Source organism: Anas platyrhynchos, chromosome 2 (genome assembly GCF_047663525.1).
Source record: "Anas platyrhynchos isolate ZD024472 breed Pekin duck chromosome 2, IASCAAS_PekinDuck_T2T, whole genome shotgun sequence".
Taxonomy (NCBI): domain Eukaryota; kingdom Metazoa; phylum Chordata; class Aves; order Anseriformes; family Anatidae; genus Anas; species Anas platyrhynchos.
In genome coordinates this window covers 9,998,471-10,020,015 of record NC_092588.1, presented here as the reverse complement: position 1 = coordinate 10,020,015, position 21,545 = coordinate 9,998,471, and the positions used below count along the sequence as shown (strand labels likewise).

Genomic DNA, 21,545 nt, shown 5'->3' with positions numbered 1-21,545 from the left:
ACATAAGGGCAAAGGGCCAGATCAATTTAATTTGATCTAAGTTCTTCTGGTTATTCTTTGCCGCTGCTTGACTTCAGACCATTTTTAGTAGTTACACCTAGGACGGCCTAGAACCTGGCTTTTATGCATCTCTGCAGCACCATGACTTAACTAACATCTCTGGGAATGTGTATCTTGAATAGGAATGTCAGAAGGAGCAAAGGTTCAAAAAATAAGACAACTACAATTTAAGTGAGAATGAGAGAGGGAGAAAATCTTCATGTCCCCATATCTAGTGGGATGTTTATACTACCCAAAAGGTGGATGGGTAGTAAGGAAAGTGGAAAGAGTCAACACCATCTTTACCCTCACTCTCTGAAATATCTGTATGAATAAAGAAATTACCTGAGATAGTGCAGCTGGTCTGTGGTAGACAGAGCTTGAGACTAGGTTCCCTGATTCCCAGCCCTGTGCTCTATCCACCACCAACACTGTCTCACTGAATACGGTAACATATTGGCATCATGTCAGGGCGAAACATTCGGCATCTCCACCATGTTGACCTCTCCCTCCCTCAAGACAGTTCTGCCTGTTTACAAACTCCACCACTCTACCTCCAAGTGTTAAATTCCTGTTGGGTTCAGGATGAGTCCACGATGGCTGAGTTTCAGCATTTTGCTCTGGATTATGTTTTAAGCCTTCCTGGACAACCACAGCATGTTATTCCCAAACAGACTAATTCCAAATGAGTCAATAAGCACTTTTATATGAAACAGCTGCTTTCAGCTCCCTAACTGTATAGCAAATTATCCTTCAATTCTGAATTTTTAATTGTCAGTTGCAATGTCACCCTGTGTTTAGACCAGCTGTATTCCTTCACAATAATAAAAAGTAATGTTTCAATGGTTCAAAATTTTGCAGGGTAGAAAAGTATAAAAAATCAGTTAAAGTTGTAGTCTTCTCTTTGAGTATTAGCTCCACAAGCAGGGTGTTCCTCAGCTCCTACAAGTTGTTCAGGCTCCTGTGGTATCTCCTGTCCAGAAGAGACACTGTGGAGATCATGTAGCTGGGCACAGGAGTCTGTGAGAAATAGCCTTGTTGCTTTTAGGGAGAAAAGCTGCCCATGAGGCATGGTTTGAAAGGAGGAGTTTCCTACACTGCTTGTGTCCAGCAAGTGGATAAGCTAAGGAGAAAAAGTATATTGGGTCAGGGTCAGTTTTCCCCTTTTTATGTCCTTGACCTCAGTCATCTTTCCCAATGTCATACAGGATCATGGGACAGGTCATGGTGGTGGCTGCAGCTGGGGAAGATAGTTTTGGCCCAAGTTGTTTCAAGCATAGAAAAGAACACCTACATCTACCCTGTGGGATAACAGAAGGCAGTGGAGAGAACACCGAACTACTCAAGTCAGCTGTCTCTAAGGGAAATAATGAGGGAAAAGACAGGATTACTGTATGAAAACATGAAAACTACAAGAAAAAATGAAAAATGTTAAAGTTTACTTTAAGTTCTGGGACAGCATTGAGTAAGTGTAAGTGGGCAGTGTAAGGAGGAAGGTGGAACTTTGAAGACCTGTATGGGAAATAAGTATTCCTTTCCTCTTCTCCCCAACACCTGAAGAACTGGAATCTTTGTTATCACCTGAAAAAAAAAAAAAAAAAAAAAAAAAAAGAGAAAGTAGAGAAAGTGAGTGAGGTCTACCAAGCAGAGTTGTAAATATAATGGATTTTGAGGTTATTTAACTGGATTAAAACATTAAAATAAAATAAAATAAAATAAAATAAAATAAAATAAAATAAAATAAAATATCATTACAGATTGACTCCTACAGTTATTCATGTTTACAAAAGACTACAAAAAATAAAATGTTTTCCTGCCATTTCATGAGATGTCACTTCAAATCTTCTAAAAGACCTTTTCCTTTAATATGTAAAAACCCTAATTTTGTTTCATAGTTAAATAATTTAGTGATAAATGTCTCTTTTAAATATAAATAAATAAATAAATAAAACATTTCATTCTGAAAATTTGACAGAAGCTTTTGACTATTTTCAGTGGCTGAAAACAATTTAACCTAAATTTGTAATTTTTGCATCAGCTGCATCTCCATTTTTTTGGACTGAAAAGAGTGTCATAACAATAAGATATTAAATTATGGCTTCTGGAAGGAACAGAACTGTCACAAGCATTTTTGTATTTACCATGTAATGAAGACTTCTGCTTTGGAAGAAGGCAGTTGTCATGGTGCAGAATGGGATAGGGGTTCCCTGAGTGTCATGGGGATTCTCTCCCAGCAAAGGACCTCACAGCCAGGGTTCATCTCATTGTCCCCAGACAGCGAACAGAGCAGCCAGGGGTCAGCAAATAATAACCCTGGTCCTGGGCATCAGGATTCTCCCTGGAAATGGAGATAAACTGAGTTCACACCAGGATATCAGCCAAAAGATGGGGTTCAGGAAACTGGGATCAGACACATTCCAGAATGGTGGCAGATCTCTGGGGACAGTGTGGTGAAGGCATAGAAGATCAAAGACCAGTGTTTCTATGAATACTGTAAAAAAATGATCTCTCGCATTCCCTCTCACAAAACGGGAACATTTATCCAACTCTAATCTAATGAATCAATGCCATATTTAAATGTTCTTAGAAATCTCCTATCCAGTTGTTGACATAGATAGGATCATAGCACAAAGCAATGACCTGTACCTTCAGTGATGCTTAAAGATAGAAGAAACTACACCAGACTGAAACAAGAACTGGCCACAATTATAGGTGGTGTACGGAAGAGTGTACAAGAACAGCTGCAGTTCAGAGTTAAAGCTCACATAGATAAAATACTGCATTCCTCTGCTTGCAATTAGTATGAGAAAGATGTGTTCACAGTGATTTCTCCTTTATGCTCATTTGAGAAAGAAGAGTTAATTTAACTACAGTTAATTTCATGCCCTCTATAATGTACCCAATTATATTGTCCTAATTATTTGAAGCTCTCATGTGTTTTGGTTGAATGCCTTTTTTGGAAGAGGATATTAAATAACTATTATCCTACTCATTAATACAATGCACAATAAAGAGAAAACAAACAAGTCATGGCTGAAAGGCATAAATAATATATATATATATATAGAATATATATATATATTTACTTACTTTTCATCTGATCTTTCCATGATAGCAGTAACATTAGTCATGCAGCCATGAGAAGGTTGGGAAATATTTTGTCTCGACTTGTCGTTCTGATTTTGTCTTGTTAATTTATGAGGGTGTGGGGCATTTCTGAGACACCAGCTATTAACCTATAGCACTAGGTTACAGCTGCAGAAGTTGAGACTTTAATTAATTTTAATTCATCCTTGTTTTACTAATTTGGACAATGAAGCATAAAGGTGTGAGCCATAGTAAAGAATAAGGTAGGAGAGTCAAAATTAATCTCTTATGCATGAAGACGTGGCAGAATTGGTGTTACCTCATCCATACAAAGGTAGACAGGATATAGAGACAGCATATGAAGCAGATGTGTCTTCCCATACTTTCCTCCATAGCAAGATAATGTTTGATTCACCAATTTGCAGACTTATTAGACAGTTCTGCTCATGGTACTAGGAATCAAAAACACACAAAAAAGTCCCATCTCCTGTTTTCATGCATGTGTTTCAGGATTGCAGACAGATGTTTAAATCTTTGTCCTGCTCTGTGTGCCAGATAGCTGCACCCCAACACTTCTGTGATAGGTAGGCCTATGATTGGGAAGTTGCAGTGTTGGGTTACAGGGGGCAGCGTGCACAGTTAAGATGGAACCCTTCAGCCATCAGGTGATGAAGCAACATGCCGTGGCTTTCCCCATTCTGTGAGTTCTACAATACAGTAGAAAGAAATACCTGAGAGCTGAGGGTGAGGGTAACAAGCACTATGATCAGAACTTCTGCTGCATCTTATGGTTTCTTGCACCTATGGTGGAACTGTCCCCATTGAACTCAGGTAGAGGATTAAGGGTAATATAAGGGTCTAGACTGGGTAAAGGACAATGTAATCACACAACATTTTCATTAATTCAAATTTTGTGAAGTTCAGAAGTGGGCTGAATATGGAGCAATTCCCAAAATAATTTCTTCATTTTGTTCAAGAACAGCAGAAAAGTAAAGGAAATTAACTACTGCCTCTGTTGTCTGTAAATCTCAAGCAACTGGATAGCAACATGTTGTTCAGAATTAGAAAGTATCACCAGCCTTCAGTAGCCTCCTCTTTCCCACCTGTTGTGGATGTTGCTTAACTGGAAAGATGAATAATGAATCAGCCATTTCAGGCTTTTTCAGATTCTAACTTGGCTGGAAGAGAAACTGTAAGACTCATCAAGCCCTTGGTAATAAAAACATGTGCAGACAGAAATACCCTGAGTCTACATAAGCTGATGCTGTTTCTGCCATTTGGCTCATGTAAAGAATCTTCAAATCCTCTTACAGTAAAGGCTGTAGGGGAGAATGACTTTGGACTGATAAAAGCGTGTCTGTCTTTGTTGTAATAAGCAGCAAAGAAGTGTTGCTGAGTCACCTTTGGTGTGAGATCACTCTTCTTTTTCATTATGGAGCAGCAGGTGTCACAAGATTTTTCTGATGCAACTGTTAGTAAGTGTTCTGCTGTCACCCAATGTGTCATTTGGCATCATGGACAAAGCCAGCTGATGAAATGAAGGAGAAAGTGTGAGCATCTGATATCAAGGTACAAGAAAATTCATAGGAACTCTACCTCACTGAGGAGAAAGAGGGGATGAGAACAGCCCAGATAAAAAGAGAAGGGTTATAGAGAACTATATAGTGAACTATTGAGAACTGGTTATTGGAAACTAAAGGCACAAAGGGGGAAGACTGCTGCAGGAACACTCAGGTAGAGTTTTCAGCAAGTTTATATCAGCCAAGCATATGCTGTAAAGCTAAGCAAAGACACAGACAAAAATAGACCATCCTACCAGGTGAATGTTTGTACTAGCTCTTCTTGTATAAAATGCACTTGGAAGCATCCCAGAGCTGGGCTCTGACCCAAATTATACTCTGACTGCATGTGCAGATGATCAGCGTGATACAGTGGCTCCAACAACTCTTCTGCAGATCAATGCACTTCTCCTTTGCTGGCTCAAAATGCTGGTGATCAATAATCTGGGTAAGCCTTGTGGATCAGTATCCACATAAGTGCATCTACCTCAACATTTTCAGGGGCAAGTTTATTCCAAGCTTTTTGGGAAAAAAAAAAAAAAAAATCTCTTTTATTTTGACAGTCCTTAGCTAAGTATAGTCTAGATGCTCATGGAGATCATGTTATTTTCTAGTTCACTGGCTTCACTGGGTGAATTACCTTGGTAATGGATAGTAAATGACTGATAAAGAACTAGAAAAATTGTTATTCAATCAGGGACCTCATCCTTTATAAGGGCAGTGTTTTGGAGGAACATACCCTCAAATCTAGTAGAATTTGCTCACAAAGAGTTAAAACAACCATCAGTTCTAGAATCGAAGCACTGGTTTTCTGACTTTTTGTCTTACATAAAAATATGAATGCATATGTATGTATATGTATGTATATATAGTCCATTGGTTCAAGCTCAGGCACTGTGCAGGCCTTAGCTCAGTTTTTCATCAGAGGCTATTTGTAGTAGCCTGGTAAGGACTACGTCCAGTAATCACCCTGTATACCTTAGTGCAGTACCTTTAAGCAGATGTTGTGGCTCACTACACAGCTTACAGAGAGATTAAGTGCTTAGAGAGGGATTCAGAGCAGGTTGTATGTTAAACAGGGAGCTGCAGTATGCAGGCTAGAGATAACCAGGAGAAATGCACAGCCTGGTTGGGTGAGGTTGGATGCAAGTCTCCAGACTCCTCACTCTAGGTCTAGATCTGGGACACTACCATCAAAAGTAGATGATTACTGTCATTTTTTGGAGGATTTGACAAAGCATCATTTGTTTCCTCTAAAATGGTGACCACATTTTCATGGAGTCACAAAATCACAGAATGACTGAGGTTGGCAGGGGCCTCCTGAGGCTATCTGGTCCAACCCTTGCCCAAGCAGGGACACTGAGCAGGTTGCCCAGGGCCATGTCCAGGTGGCTTTTGAAGATCTCCAAGGGTGCAGACCACACAACCTCTCTGTGTAACCTGTGCCAGTGCTCAGAGCACCCACACAGCACAGAAGTACTGCCTGGTATTTAGATGGAGTCTCCTGTGTTCCAGTTTGTTGCCTCCTGTCCTGCACTGGGAACTACCAAGAAGAGACTGAATCCATCTTCTTTGTACCATCCCTTCAGGTGTTTATAAACACGGAGAAGATCCCACCTGAGACCCCTCTTCTCCGGGCTGAAGAGTCCCAGCTCTCTCAGCCTCTCCTCATAGGAGAGGTGCTCCAGTCCCTTGATCATCTTGGTGGTCCTCCACTGGACTCTTTCCAGTGCGACCATATTTCTCTTGTACTGAGGGGCCCTGAGCTAAACACAGTACTCCAGGTGCAGCCTAACTTTGGCCCTAAATCCTGATACCATTAGCCTTCTTAATGGCAAGAGCACTTTATTGTCTCATGCTCAACTTGGCGTCTACCAGGACTCCCAAATCCTTTTCTGTGGACCTGCTTTCCGGTTAGGTGACTCCCAGCACATAGTGGTGCCTGAGGTTTTTCTTGCCCAGATGAAGGACTTTGCACTTTGTAGAACTTGCAATTCTTGTCAGCCCACCTCTCCAGTCTGTCAAGGTCCCTCTGACTTTCTAATTTATCACTTTAGAGCTTTCTTTGCCCCATCACACTTCATACAGTTGTTAATGGTTGAAGTGCACACCCAGGATGTAAGTGATTCAAATTCAAGTCCCTTTCCTAATAAGCCAGTGTTCATGTTTTCAGGGGTACCAACTCCTTTCAGTGCTCCTGAAAGATGTTTTTAAATGCCTGCAGTTCTAGTAAAGAGTGGGACTAATATAAAGACTCCGTAAAGATTTAGTTACTTTACTGGTGGCCAGAGAAAATTCCTGACTGTATTACTCTATTTTAAATCATTTTGAATAGCACTGCAGAATTTCTCTTAAATAGCACTCCTTTCCTGTTATTCTTGTTTACATCTGTCCACTGTATTAATGTATAGTTTTTGGCTATATGCAGATATGCAGCATAATGCTTGGCAAATAGATTTCTGTGTGTGCAATAACTGCTGCTTTTGGAAGACTCATTTGGCCCATGTTCCCTCTGGGTGAAGTGAAAATATAAACAAATCTCTATAAACTGGTCACCCGCTACTGTTACCTTTTTGATTGACATTGCTTATATTTGCGTTCAGCTTAGGACATAACATTTTGGGGAAAATTTAAAGAATTTGATTTTAAGCTTCAAATTTACTGTGTGTGTGTTTGCTGAATGACAAGTTTTGCTTCTGCTATGTAGTCAACAACATATCTGTCCTTTGTAAGTAACAAGCTGTTTATATGTGATACAATTATTTCCACTAACCATTCAGAATCCAACTGATCACTCTCATAGCCATAAATGAATCTGTTTGACAACCTGTTCTCCGCACAGTAGGTAGCCTTCCACCAGCCAGCTAATTTATCATTGCATCTGCCTTGCTCTGCCAAAGGATATGTTCCAGTGCATTTATTCTGTTCCTATGAGCTTGTGACTGGTCATTATTTTGAGAAGAAAGACACAGAGAAGAACAAAAATTTTGTGATACATCTTTCTGTCTTTGTAGAAACTCTTGCTCAGATAATCTCAGGGATCTCCATTAGTTGCTTTCATTCTCTTTACAGACTGTACTTCCCAGTAATTGTAGAGACCACCTACAGCAGTCCAGCTGGCTGGCCCACATGAGATGAGGATGTTTCTCAGTGCTGGTGAGAAGTGCTTAATTGATATTAACATGGATGGAAATGGTCTGCTCATCCATCGGACAGACGTCATTTGGTACATGTTCCTTCCCTCTAATGGTATAGTGCTCAAGCAACCTGAAAGGACCATCTGTAGATCTTTTGAGATTAGTGCAGGCCTGTTTATTGTTTGTCTTCTCTGTTGCTTTCCTATCTGTCTGCATCAGTTGTGTTAATCGCATTGATATGTGAATGTCAAGGTTGCTTAGATACACTAGCAAGCTGCAGATTTTTAGCATGCATTTATTCCTAATTCAAAGTCTAAGAACTTGAACTGAACAGCCACCACTATGGGATAACTTCCGTCATCTAGACTGATACAAGCTCTTCTGCTGCACTGCTAAATAGTGCTCTTGCAGTCTGAACTCTTCAACACAGCCTGAAGCTTTTGATCCAGGATTCAGAGTTCAGGTTCAAGACCTTTCCTGATACATTTCCCTCTCCCAGTTCAAGCCAAAGATACATGTTTAAGTCACAGGAATAGAATAATCTCTGTAAATGATGAAAAAGATTCAAAATAGTAGGTATCACACAGAAGTTGAGACTATTTTTTGATACTCTGTAAAACCTGGGCCTTTACTCTTCAGCAGAAAGATCGCCTGTGTTTTTAGCCTTGTTTTGTTATGGAGACAGGAGAATTAACACAGCCAGAAAGGAAATTGAAAATGCCACTCAGAAGAATGGTCAGAGCAGTAACTTATCAATAACAGTATCATCCTTTCACCTAGCAGTATGTAACACAGAGACATATCTTGTTTCTATTAATATTTCATAGAACCAGCTGGTACTACGAGATCCAGACAGTCCCAATGAACTTCATTTTAGCCTTTTTATTAGCTTATAAATGCAATAGGGTTGATGGATACCATTTAATGGAACGTTTTCCACTTTGCTCCCCCCTCCCTTCCCACCCTGAAAAGTCTGACATTCATAAATCGAGGAGGTCAGTAATTTGCATCCAGCTGAGTGACTGTCTGGCTTTAATGAGAAGATTTGTAATCATAAGCACTGCACTACAGTGGTTTCTGGTACGGGGGAAGAGGAGCACGTATGCATATACCAGCTGAGATGGAGCTGGTGATGGGAAGGAGGGAGAGCACATGGATCAGAAAACGGAAGCAAGGCTGGAATGACATGAGGAGCCCTATTAAATGTAATACAATAATGTTGGCCTGGATAGTATAAGAGCCAGTGGCTGGCTGATGCAAGCCAGTGAAACTCCTGTTATGTAGGCCAGGCAGGCAGCTTGCAGGATTGTTCTTATCCAGAACTCTTTAGAGAGTAGCTGGAAATAACAGGTTTGTTTTTGCCAGCTTTATATCCTCAGTGTCCTTATTGCAGAGCACAATCGTTCCTCTCCCAGTCCTTATATAACAGAAAACTTCCAAATTAGGAAGGCACTTCAGGGGATAAAGAAGTTATATGCTACATAGTAGGCATGTTTCCCATCAGCTGTATATTCAGCTTTTTTTTTTCCCTAAAAAAGTGGATCATGTGTTTTCTTCCTCCATCTGATATGATTTTAACCCATTTTTTTCCCCATTCCAATCACAAGAAAACAGTAGCTGTGTCATAAGTGACAAAGTCCTGTAAGTCTCAAGCAAGCAGGTAGGAGAGACACAAAGACTCTGCTAATCCTTTTACTGAAAGAGAGAGAATCCTTCTGTGAGACAGAGATTTTTAATTCCCCAGCTTTGATAAAAGCTCCGATTGGCATCTGTTTCAGATCAGACCAATATGAATGTGACCACAGGCACAAACCCATAGGAAGCCAGGATACTTTAGCTCTCTTGCACATGCAACTATTTTCTCTGGCTAACTGTGAGAATTTTACACCTCCCAAATAGTCTCTTTCCCTTGTTTCCAGGATTTCTCTTTTCCATAGTAGCAGTTCTCTGAGACTCACACGATATTTTTTTCATTAGGAGTCTCAGCTGCGAAGGACTATGTTTCTTTAACTGTGTCTCCAACTGTCTTATGATTCCACATCAGCCCAGCTGGACCACTGTAATTTTTCTTACAGCTGCAATAGAGCAGCTTGCATTAGCTTTTATTTATTTTACTTTATATTTTATTTTATTTTATTTTATTTTATTTTATTTTATTTTATTTTATTTTATTTTATTTTATTTTATTTTATTTTATTTTATTTTTTTATTTTATTTTATTTTATTTTATTTTATTTTTAAATTTTATTTATTTTACTTTATTTTATTTCATTTCATTTTTTTAATTCATTAACTACTTTAATTCATAAACAATAAAAAGGCAAGAGTGCAAATTGGTCTGTCCTGCTACAAGCCTCTTCCAAGGAAAAGATACTGAAGTGAGGTAGGGGGCTGCTGCTTTGTCCTGACACACGCTCTCTCTTTGTCCATTTTTTTGATGCACAGCAGTGTTGTTCAGCCCAAAGGCCATTTACACAGAGTCATATCTCCAGGACAACCTGTAGTTAGGTCACTTTGTGAGGAAAGAGTCATACCAAAACAGGACTCCCTCCTTCCTTTTCCAGTTCATATCTGGTGACTTTCAGCCCAAGTTCACCTCACCTTTTGCAGTGATGACCTCATATCCCCTTCCTCACATCTCTCTGGAGCATGAACATCCTTCCTTCTAGACAAAAAAAAAAAAAAAAAAAAAAAAAAAAAAAAAGAGCTGCTTTTTCCTCCTCTTCTGGGCTCCTTCTATAAAACATACAGACTTCGTGTGCTTCCTTCCCTTTCCTTCCCTGCAGATGTTTGTAACTGTGCAACATAATCCCTTCCTCCCCTTCTCTTGGGAGATGTTACCTCTATGTTAGGCAATAGAAATTTAAGTTACAGGGATGTGTGGGTGGCCTTCAGAAATCATGCCAGTAAGCTCTTTCTTCATCAGATTTTTAGATCCAACAGAAAAATAAGCAACACAACAACAACACTCTGCCTTCCATTGGAGCAGAAGGTGCCTTTAGTCATCCTAGGGAAAAAGCTTCCTCCGGGAATGAATGTCCATCTAGCTGTCTCTTTTTGAGAAGGGCCCTATCCAAGAAGCAGACCCCCAAAACCTCTCTATCTCTTTCAGGATATAATCCTGTTTAACTCCATCAACAGGCCAGTGAACAGAGAGTATCCATGCATAGCTTTTACACTGAAGGATCAACTGCCTTGCCAGGTCCTTAAAATTCCCCATCTACCATGCTATATAAACAAAGTATGATTTGTCAGAAAGTGATTAACAGGATATAGTCTTAATGTTAAGAAGAACATGAATAAACTCTAGATAGCAAAGAGAATTGTGAGGAGGGAAATTCATTCTTATTGCTCCCCTAAAGATCACTGTCTCCTCTCTGTCTAGGGACTATCTCACGGATGTTGCCTCTTAGACATCAGTGTATTTTAGTGTAGTCATTTCAAGCTAAGAAAAAGCTTGATACATGCATTGGTCTTGCTTTATTGTTTTCCCGATCATGTTTCCTTGACTTGACTTGTTCTGTCCTTTTGATCAATAGCAGACGTCACCCAGCACGAGACATATTTTGGACTGATTTAGAGTGCTAGTTAGTACCAGCTTCTAAAACACTTTGCTGGGTTTCTTCTTTTTGATGTTATTGGCATTGGATAAGGTCTTAGACCGGGATTTTCAAAGGAACACAACTGAGGAGTCCAGAACACTGACAGCTCTCCAGCCCCGGATGAAAATCACAAGCAACAGTGCAAAAAAATGTACTTACTTCCAATTTAATGTACACAAAGGTGCTTTATGGAGTTTTCAGAGGTGTCTTTTAGAAGATGTGTGCTTAGGCATATTTGGAAATCCTATTAGAAGCTATTCAACATCTTTATAGGCTGAAATTCCTTTAAAACCTGACTCAGCATGCTGTGATACTCTTCTGTGTGTGAAAGCAACAGCATAAAGAGCAGGCTTTCAGTGAATGACTGATACTGTATGAATGTGTGAAATACAAGCCAAATCCCAAAAGCAAAAGCTCATATATTACAGTCATATAACCCATCCACTTGTTTCTTCAGAAGTTGTTACAGCAAAGCTGTTATTTTCAAGTTCAGGAGTCTTTATCACAACCTTATCTTTGATTCATACTCTGTAAGGAGGAAGGATTTACAAGGCAAATGGAAGTGTGATTCAGATACTACATCAAGTTGAGGAATTAAAATGTTCCCAGCAGTCGCCTCTGTCTGTTTGGACATGTGGAATGGGTAGCTGGAGTTCCTCACATAATTTGGGTCACATTACCATTTTCCTAGAAAAATCCAGTCTGGATTTAGTTTGCATAAATAGGAGCTTCAAAACCAAAGTTAAAAACATCTAATTCTATTCCTGCCAATTTCCAGCTGATGGATATTTCTGACTGTGAATTGTAATGGTGGAAAATATTGACTGATTCAATCAGAGCAAGAATGAGAGACAGACAGACACATAGGCCATTTCCGAGGAGATACATCCTGTTTCCTATGACAGGCAGCTTTCTTATTAAAATTATCCTAGTATATACATTCTCTGCTCAAGCATGAAGTGCTCATTATAAGTCTCGACATAAATAATGTACACTTAAAATGGTTCCCTGTGCCATAAATATTGACCTTGGTTAATAATTGACTATGAGATTATGCGTCTGTTCCCCTCAAACACACTGACTGAGGGTCTTGCCTCTTCCCATCAGTTTTTTTTACTTTTGTAGTTATTTGAAAATATATTATATTGATGTCACCAATGCCTCAAATGACACACAAGTTTGGACTGCAATATATAATAACCCCTCTCCCCATTATTCTTGTTTAGTGTCTCCAGTTATTTATTTGGAATGTGTGAAAAAAAAAAAAAAAAAAAAAAAAAAAAGGAATCTTTTCAATTTTTGTTATAATTTATTCTATGATTTTTCTGCAAGTGCTTGCTGCAATCCCTCTTGTTCATTTTTGCCTTAACCTTAATGTTTTTATATTAAGACATACTATCATTCATTTTGTGTGGCTGATTCATGAAAACTGTTTCAAAGAACAGAATATGGACTGAATTTTCTGCCTGAAATGCTGCAAATCCAAGACATTCCTAGTATATGAAACCTCCCTGCTTCATACTTGATAAATCTGTACTGCCTGTACTGATCATTTGAAATACTTCATAAATTCAGGGAGGAACAGAAACTAAATGATAGGAAGCTCGTGCCTGCTGGAGTTAAGGTTTATAATAACAGCTGTAGCCATGGCTCCCAAATAGCCTGAGCCCCTGCAGTCTTGTTCTCTTCAGCCTTTAGACTGTGAGTGCAGGAAAAATAACTTGTACCTCATAGACCAACATACCCTATGCACCCAGAATGAGTTGCCCATAGTGATTTGTCTGGGCCTTGAGGATTGGATGAAAACTGCATAGTAAGAGAAAATGTGCTGAGTATCAGCCCTCTGTTATGTAGGTACCAGCAAGCAGCTCTGAGGAAAGGCTTTGACTGCAACAGCATGAAGAGATTTCATCAGGATGTTTTGTCCTCTAAATTCTGATAGGACTTTCCTCTTTTAGACATTCTGTAAATAAGTAAGTGTCACTAACATTGCTGTGGTTCATTTGTAGCTCCTGACATTTCCTTTTCTTCTGGTGACACAAATGTAACTACTCAATGTTGGATCTGAGACACTGTATGTATTTAACTCTCAGCTTTTTATTCATAGCCCAATGACTCCTTGTTTTCAAAGGGAGATATGGAGGATGCTGTCCAAAAAGCAACATCTATTTATGGAGATAGTGAATACACAATGTGTTAGGAGACGGTGACCAAAATGTGCAGCATTGTTTGTGAGTCCTTGTGGACCAATAAAAATAATAGAACTGCAACTGTAAATAGCTTATTACAAGCATTCAATTTCTATGCTTGGAATTCAGGACTCTGTCCAGACCATAAAATTAATCCTCATTGCCTGCTGGACCTTGGAAGCAGGACTCCTCTGCCAAAGGTCACTCAGTTCTCAGTGATGGCTTCAGTGCTGATTTGTCTCAGTTTTCTGCATAAACATTTGCTGTGCTTGGTTACCAGTTAGGATTGCATGTAGGACATTGGAAAGAAGAGGAGAAGCACCACAGACCCTCCATAATGAATAATTTTACCTTAACGAAAGACAAATAGAAGGTCCTAGGAACTAAAACCCACATATCATGGGATGGTCAGTAAAAGAAGAATGCCAAAACAGTTTTGCCTTGGGCTAATATTTGAAATTGTTGGTGAAAGAATGATGAGAATTTGTGTTCAGAGTTAAAGTTAGATATGGTAAAATATGCTTTATGCTCAACAGCTACTGATTTTATTTTATAGTATACCAAGAATGATAATATCTGCAATACTTTTTAAAGGAATAAATAATTTTCTAATTATTACGTATTAATCAAGAATATATTGAAATACCTAAAGAGGCAGAGCTGAGCAGGTGTTTTGCACAAATTTGCACTGAAGTAACATGCACAAGTAACTAAATGTTGTGACTCAGTTTGCATCATTTGGTAAATTTTATTTTCTATCATGTTTCTTCCTGTGAAACACATATCTCATAACTTAAAAAGTGTTTTATGATCACTGGTGATGATTTTCTGACCTAAAGGAGGAACAAACCAGTATCCCCATCCTAACACTTCTTCATAGACAGTCAAAACTTTTAATTTAGTTGTATTGGAAACATTCTTTAGCATGGTTCTATGGACCATTTCTGAGTCTTTTACATTAGCATGTATATAACATAGTCCCTAAGGGAACAAAATAAATGTAGATATATCTTCACGAATTCACCTGCTGTGGCACTACATCTAAAATCTGTTGACATTTTGCTGCCCTGTGTTGATTGTTAGTTTTTTGCAGGTAGTCTAATATAAAAGTAAATTAAAAAAAAAAAAAGCAGAAAACTGGAGTTGAGTTACTGGGACAGATGAGATGAAAAGATAAATTTGGCAAGGGCTAACTGCATGCCTATTATGTTCTACTTTTACAACAATGATGTTGTTCAGTGACACTGAGATGTCTTATCCCATAACTCGCATCCTCAAAGAAAAAAAACCACAGCTAAAGTCTCTCTTGAAAAGCAGTGGAAAGAAACAATTCAAAGGTTGCCATGTAGCCTTCAGTGACAAGACTGAAGACAAAGGCATGCCTGAGGTGCCTGACAAACCACTGGGCTGCTTTAGGACAGGACCACACCTTGAAGGGCACTTCATTTCCAAGTTGCTGGCAACCTGTGTCTTGTGCTGTGCTAAAATGGACTGTTATTAATTAAATTGCCACCTCTCTAGGTTCTCAAGTACAAAATATACCAAAAAATGGTAGACATATGAAGAGGCCTGTTGTGAAGCCCAAGCGCTAGTAGCCCGCTGCAAGCTTGGCAATGCCAGTAGCACAAAAGGTATGTGGATATGTTCACGGTCATCTTAACCCGCACTGCCTGTGTAACACCAAGTAGAAAGTGTTGAAAAGCTCAAGAATACTCCCACTAGTTAACTGTCTGAACTGCCACCAGCAAGTATTGTCCCCTGTTGCTTTCTAGATGCTTAGCAGACAATTTCCTAGTGTCCCTACCCAAGGTGCCAGGTGCAGCTGCATATCCATTGGTACAATGCAAAACCATGGATCAAGTGTGTGAGACACTCTGCTCATGAGAAGGAGCAGAACTCTTCTGACACCCGCAGGCTCTAAGTCAGACAAAAAGGCTGCCTATGAAGGCCTCATATTATAATAGGAACCAAAAAAGTCCAATTGAGCTGTAGTTTGTACTTGCAGGCAGTACTGTCTTCTCTTCAGAGTCATAAATGTGAAGGTAAAGTTGGACTCTGCTTCTCACCAAAGTGGGCAAGGGAGACAAGTCCCTTTTTCTTAAACCTCTGTCTCACTTAGTCCGTTAGCTAAGGAAGATCTGTCTCATTCTGTTTATTTATGCAATGCCATGTGAAATGTGGTCCTGATCTCATCTGTGGTTTCCAGGCTTTATTATAGGACATAGAAACAATGGGCATTTTATTACCCTGAGTGTATCATTTCTATTTGAATGCTCCCTCAGCATGGTGTTCTGACTGCAGGCTTGCCGAAAGAAGCTTGCGCAGTAATTAAACGATTGTTAATATTGCTAATGTTGTTCAGAGCATAATTCCACATCAAAACACTGCTGGGCTTTTGGGGCCATTTTAAACATCCAAGTTTTATGCCACTTCAGATTCAGCTTCTGAGCCTCCCCTCCATAGTGGATCAAACCAAGGGCCTGAATCCAACATACTCTGAATGAAAATCCAGATTGTATGGCTTCAAGTCATCTTCCTATATATGAAATTGCATGTTGTACTGATTTGTGTAACAGAAGTCCCTGGTCAAGTACTGTTGTTCTATGTCATGTAGAAATGCAATAAAATGAACTTTCCCAACTGGTTTATAATCTACATTTATACAGTTACAGCAATATATGCCCTGGAGACAAGACTGGTAAAACCCACTTCCCAGTAGAAGTTTATCCCAAGTAGAGCTGAGAAAGAAGTTCACACTGTGATCCAAAATATGGTTCTCACCAGAGACCTCCATAACATTTTTACAGATTAGGATATCACTTTGTCTGCTTTTTTTTTTTTTTTTTCTTTCTCTTTCAGAGGGAACAAATGTAACCTGTGCCTCTCAAAATCAAGTTAAAATTGCTGTCTACCTAGGGCAGATTAAATATATATGTATATAAAATAAAATATGGTCAACACAGTGAGGATCTGATTTTCATAAAGGCTCAGCTCCTATTTTGGCATTGAGCTAATTGGCTAGAAGTTATAACAACTGTGTATGCTGTGTTCTGGTCTCTTTCAAAACTTTTTACAGTGGAAGCTTCTGAATGGTGAACACTTGAGAAAATCTACCCTCACACCAGCAATATTAATAAAAGATTTTCTACCTGGTGCTTATATCCCGTAAGGATCCTGAATATGATTATTCATCATCAAGATCAGAGGTTCTCTCAGTGGAAAACTGAGATTGGATTCTATGGTTTGAGTCAAGCATAGTAAAGCACTGGCAGATTTTTTACATCAGTGCTCTAATAGGCAGAATATTGGCTGTTTCCCTCTTCTCTGTTTTCTCCACCTGACTTCTTTTTGACATGGGAAAAACATTTCCTGACACACCATTTAGCCTTGATGAGCCTGGAAAAGTTGACTGTGTAGTGCTTTCACTGTATTAATTCTGTTAAGCTAATGTGAGAATTAACTCAGGTTTGCTGTTGAACATGTAGGGCACATAGAAAGCAGCTCTGCTGAGCTGCAGACATGTCATATGTAATGAGTCTCCTGGCTAAGCATACTCTTCATGTCCTCTCCATCTCATAAACACAGAGTAAGAGATGTCTTTTCAGCATGGAAACTGGCATGGCATTTGTGGCAGCCCGAGCTTGTTCCCAAAGACTGATATGAAAAGCAGTTTATCTGTGCTATATGGTTAATGTATCATGGTTCTCACACTTTTTGAGTAATTTTTTGAGAATGATGAATTGTAGTCATCACCGTATTCAATTAATTTCACTCAGCTTGTTCTTACAGTGCATTTGTACCCAATGTCCTCTAGCAGCTGATAAATCATCCCTGAGTGGTTGCAGAGGCAGCATCAATGACATACACTGGACTGACAACAGGAATGTGTCACACCACGTCTCTTGCCCCCTTTCCAGAAAGATTTTTGTGACCTTTGGTGGCATTTGCAAGAAGCTATTTTATCCTGATGCTCCATGGCTTTATTGATCTCTGTATAGGATTAATCTTAGACAAACAGGCCATATAATTTATGTAAACTATGCAGGTAATTAAATTCCTTCTAAGAAAGGTCAGGGCAGGATATTTAAGATTTCAGTTGAATAGAAATTACAGTTAGAAAGGAGGGGAAAAGAAACAGAAAAAGGAAGAAATTTGAAGCTTGTCATATCAATTATCATGCTGTAACTAGGAAGACTCAAATTTCTCAGGGGCTAAGATCCTGTCTTCATCATCTGCACATACAGTTCAGAAATGTTTGTCTAGAATAAATTGCAAATAACTTAAAGAAATATTCAAATAGTTCTAATGGATAGTGAATGAAAACTTTATTTTTTTTTTCTTTTCCCCCAAAGAAACCTAAAAATCTCCTCTGTAACTGAACAAGGCCTTTTTATGTCTTTGTAACTGTCAATTAATATAATATTTACTAATCCTTCTCCAAGATCTCAAGGCTCCTGGAGAACATTATTTTTTGTTTACCTTCCAGTTTCACAAATCTTTAGATTTCAATATTCAAGCTTGTCTTCTAAACAGATGATAAGATACTTACCTTATGATAAGATGCTATGCTCTTTTTTTTTTTCCTTTTTTTTTTTTTGTGTGTGTGTGTGATGTTTGGAAAATGTTTTCATGATTTCTATTACTTCTCTGGACTCTGGAAAAAAAAAAATAAAATAAAATAAAATAAAATAAATAAAATAAAATAAAATAAAATAAAATAAAATAAAATAAAATAAAATAAAATAAAAATCCCCATCCAAACACAAAGCAGGACTGTCACAATGTTGAGAGAGGACTCAGGCTGGAGACAGAGATGTTCAATTGGTGAAATCATTGGAGCAACCCAATCTTTAGAGATCGTTTGCAAGAGTTTCACAGTCACCTTTCCCTTCAGCAGACAGGAGAGAGAGATGGCCTGTGAATAAAATAATTTCCAGTTAAGGAGGTGAAAATTGTGACCACAACTATCATCAGTTCGGAGCTTTCAGTCACTGCTTGTGACTGAAAGGTGACTTCTGACCTTAAAACCTCAGAGTCAAATAATTTAGTGAATTAATATGATTATATAGTTATCAAAGATTCAAGGAAATTACTGTGTAAAGGCAAAAACTGTTGCTTTGTTCAGCAAGTGGTGACCACTAGCAATTCAGAAAGCAAAGAGCACTCACAACTGCAACTTAAACACCAAGCACCCACCTGCTGAGTGTGTGCCCATTATCTCTGTGATAGCTGCAGCATATGCTGCTGCTGCAGTTCCTGTTGCAGATCTGCTCCGGTCACAGCACCATCTGTCTTGACAGCTTTGCAGCAGCAGCTTCCATCACATAGCTGCCTCGATTACAATTGAAGTTTCACCTGCCTCACATTGGCTGTCTCTGTCTCTGATATGATTACAATCACATCTGCTCCACCATTGACTGCTGTTTTCATTATGGCTATAATGCCATACACCCTTGCACTTTCTGCTGCTGTTACTGCTATAATGACACTAACATCCGACTCTGTTTTTAACACAGTTGCTTAAACATCTGCCACTGTGTTTACTTGAGAACATAGGCATAGCTGGACTTGACTGAACTTAAGGTCAATCTAAACCCATGTTTTCTCCACTACTGACTATCCCCACACGTGTAGAAACTACAATAAGCAAATGTGTAGGGATCCACTGCTGATCTTTACCTACTCCTGCAGTTGATGCAGTGGGATATAGTGTTGGCCTAGGATGTGGTAGAACTAGATTCAGATTTTTGCTTTGCCATTATTTTACCAAATCCAAAAAGATTACTTGGGCCCAGGTGTACAGTGGAGCTTTATGCAAAGTGTCATTCTTACCAGTTTTCTGGTGCCTGGTTTTCTCCATGAGAATGCAAATGTCTTTGACTTTATGTACTCCATGCAATGGATGAGGAAAGTTAGAAGAATCTCAGGAATTTTCTTAAAAGCTGTTGCACTGAGGAAGTGCATCCTCATAGGAACTGTAGGACCTGGGCACCTCTCTTCATGGAGGATTTATAGTCTGAAACCATCCCCTGGGGGAAGGTAACTGTTTCTTTTTAAAACAGAGATGGTCTCGGTCCCTCTTCCCTTGACTACAACTGACAGGTGCCCACATATTCCCCTTTGTGTGCAATGGCAACACTGAAATGAGCACTCTCTTAGATTAAGGAGGATTCAGTGGCTTCTGCTGTGGGCTTGAAATCGCTCCTCCTAGAGAAGACTACGTTAAAAGCCTATAAAGAGGAGGCTATGTGTTGGGAACTTTTACTTCTACAAACTCTGCATACAGTATTTAAAAATTCATCAGGTGATGGACCACACAGGAGCACAGCTAAGCATAGTATCCATACCAGAGTGCTCTAGGGCAAGGAGAGAGGTGTTAGCCTGAATCACCCTTAGGCAGAACTGCAGAAGGATCTCTGATGTCTCTGGCTGTAAGCACTGAGCTGTCTCATGGGACAGCAGTTATTTCTCACCTCTGTTCTTTGCAAAGGCTGGTCTGTTACTACATGCTCTGAGAGTCACCGATGATCAAGTCCTTCAAGTTGATAGATGTGCCAATATGTCCCAAATGATAACCTTCCTGATCAGCTTGGAAGGAACTGGATTTAAGTTGCTCGTTAGCATGGCTATGGTACATGGGACACCTGAACAACTTCATCATCAAAAATGATTCAGTGTTGCCAGGAATCCATGAGTAGAGAAAAGCCAATGAAGGGTTAATTTAAGTTCTGTGTTTTGTAGTTGTTGTTGTTATTTTTTTTAATTGCTTTTATTTTTTAAAGAGGGGGACTAGGGTAAGTATTATCACATTTCTATAAGATTTAGTTGCTTTAGCCTTTTTATGATGTAGCCCATGATCTGAAAGATGCCCATTTATTGCAAAACATCCCCTGAGACTAAAAAGCCTACTAAATCTTAGCTAATGTTTGTGTGTTCACTCATGATAACATGTTCTGAGAGAATACTAACAAAAAGAGACCTTAAAAGACATTTTTCGATAACCCTGGTGGCCTTGAATGACATCAGCTGACAACCGCACAAAGCAGTGAAATCTAACCTAGACCTGGTCCCTGTGATACTGGCGTGCCATTTAGAAACTCAGCATCCAGAGTCTGCCACATCCTGTGGTTAGCAACAACTTCCACCTGGTAAGGATATCAGATTGAGAATAGCACTTCACACTTCTTGTATTTATAATCCAAGCACTCTTTTGTCCAAAGAAATCTGAGCTAGCAAGTTTGTCCCACAAGTGGTACTGAAGATATCTAAGTAGAACAATAACTTTTTTTTTTTTTTTTTTTTTTTTTTTTTTTTTTAAGGAAAAGCAAACAGCACTATAACTGTGCTCTGAAGGACTATTGAGGGACATTCAAGAACACTGCTTAATGAAATCCTACTGTTGCTTGTTTTACATATTCACAGGTTTTCTCGCTGTATCTCTGACATATAGTAAAGCTCTCCTGCTTACTCATAGAAGCACAGAAACAAGCAAACAAACAAAAAACCTTTCCCATTTTCTTGTAACTAATCGTAATTCCAGGCAAAACCTCAGCCCCTCACATGTCTCCCCTCAGGCCTGTTTTCATGGATGTATGCAGTCACACCCAGTATTATTACCAGCTTCAGCCCAGAAGCCATATAAACATGTTGGCATGCGCTGTTCAAGCAATAAGTCACTCTGCTTGAGCCAATAAACCCTGTTAAGAGGCTGGGCTACTTAGCTCAAGCACAACACTTGCAAATATATTGATTTGGGTTCAGGCTTACAGGTTTATGGCCTCTAATGTGTCATTTAGCCTGTACACATCTCTACAGACCTGTCCTGAGACATTTATATGACTCCTCATTAGTATAATAAGTCATCATATCATAAACTCCTCTTCTCTCATTTTTTTCTCCTTGCTTTCCCTTGGCTTTTCCTTTCTTTTTTTT

At 39.1% G+C, this 21,545-nt stretch overlaps 1 long non-coding RNA gene across 1 annotated transcript; it reads right to left on the bottom strand.

Annotated features, from left to right (window-relative positions):
- Positions 1-1,302: 1,302 nt before the first annotated feature.
- Positions 1,303-18,269, bottom strand: LOC140001689 (uncharacterized). The gene is made up of 3 exons (XR_011807170.1): positions 18,163-18,269; positions 2,181-2,377; positions 1,303-1,620 (listed from the first exon to the last, which is right to left on the bottom strand). It is a non-coding gene; the product is annotated as an uncharacterized lncRNA (long non-coding RNA).
- Between the last annotated feature and the right edge of the window lie 3,276 nt (positions 18,270-21,545).